Source organism: Microtus ochrogaster, chromosome 5 (assembly GCF_000317375.1).
Source record: "Microtus ochrogaster isolate Prairie Vole_2 chromosome 5, MicOch1.0, whole genome shotgun sequence".
NCBI classification, from domain to species: Eukaryota; Metazoa; Chordata; class Mammalia; order Rodentia; family Cricetidae; genus Microtus; species Microtus ochrogaster.
The window spans coordinates 55,431,785-55,433,387 of record NC_022012.1 but is presented as its reverse complement, the minus strand read 5'-3'; positions in this window follow the sequence as shown (position 1 = coordinate 55,433,387).

The window sequence follows — 1,603 nt, the reverse complement described above, 5'->3', positions numbered from 1 at the left end:
ATATATATATATATATATATATATATATATATATATATATATATATATAATGAAAATAGGCAATGGACTTGAAAGAGAGCAGGGAGGGTATATGGCAAGGCTAGAAGAGAGAAAAACAAAAAAGACAATGACGTAATTTATTATTATTTCAAAAATATAAAAGAAAAAAGCTCTATCCTGCATGTATTTATGTACATCTTTACCTCTGTATGTTACCTTTGTTAATTTTGACTCTGATCATTTTCATATTAACTTAATTGTCATATTTTGCATATTAAATTCTTTGTGTTTTCAAGCTTTTATAGGTGGCAGAAATAATATGGAAGAACTCAGAAAACCTAGGTGAATTATCTTTCAGGAGTAAAAGTTTGATTTCAATTCATATGATTGACCTGTGTTTGAGTGTGGAAGAAATTCAGGCTTTTAATTTTTATGGTACTTTTAAATTTTTGCATGCTAGCATTTTAATCATTTCTAATTTTACTAGAAACTCTGATATAAGAAAAAATAATTCAGATAATTTGTAGGATAATAGAATGCTGTGATTCCATCCCAAACCAGGTTCAGGTACTGAGATAGGGAGGGGGCATCGGCAGAAAAATTGTCCAACCACTACATGTGTTTGCCACATGTGTCTGGCCCTGAATATCTCTAACCATCTTTATTTATACTTCCAAAACAAGCATGGTTTCCCCACTCTCCAGTATTAATATTTTATAAAAAAACATGTCAAATATGTTTTTCCCAACTTTTATATCAAAACAACTTTTAAACCAAAAGCAACTGTTCAGTATTTTGCTAGCTTGGCTAAATATTGAGCCAGACACATCCTGTCTAAAAGCTAAAAGGTGATAAATATAAGCACATATTTTCAAGACTACAATATCATTCAAAACTCGACAAAGCATATTTACTGAAATAGAGGTGCATTGCCCTAAATTGCTTGCATACAGTTAACTTGTATTTCTCTAAATGTTTCCTTGTCCTACAAAAGGATCCTGTACTCTTTGCTGAGAGTGAGTGACCATCTCCATGTATCTTGCTATTAAGTTTCTACATCTACGTTGTTGGACTACCTAGATCTACATCATGGAGACCTGTTGAACAAGCACCTATATGCTGATCTGAAACTAGGTCACATGGCTTCCAATAATGCAATGTTTTAAATACATTTGAATTTTTCCTCATTCCTTTTCTGAAGCAATCACAGAAATTCAAACTGTAAAGAGAAGAGACTTTGAAGTCAGTTAATACACCCTCACACATTTATTTCTAGTTAAAGAAGAAACACACAAAGCCACCTCTAAAGTCAAGATACTGACTTAAGACCAAGCCTGGTGGCACAGGCTTATATTCTCAGCTACTGAAGCAGGAGTATTACAAGTTCAAGGCCTGACAAATTGTAGTAATAGGAGTGGCAGGGCTGTGTCCCCAGCACCCAGCCACCCACATGGCTAGCCCCGAAATAATTACACAGACACTGTATTCTTTTAAACACTGCCTGACCCATTAGTTTCAGTTTCTTATTGGCTAGCTCTTACATATTGATCTAACCCATTTCTATTAATCTGTGTAGCCCACGAGCTGGATTACCAGGAATGAT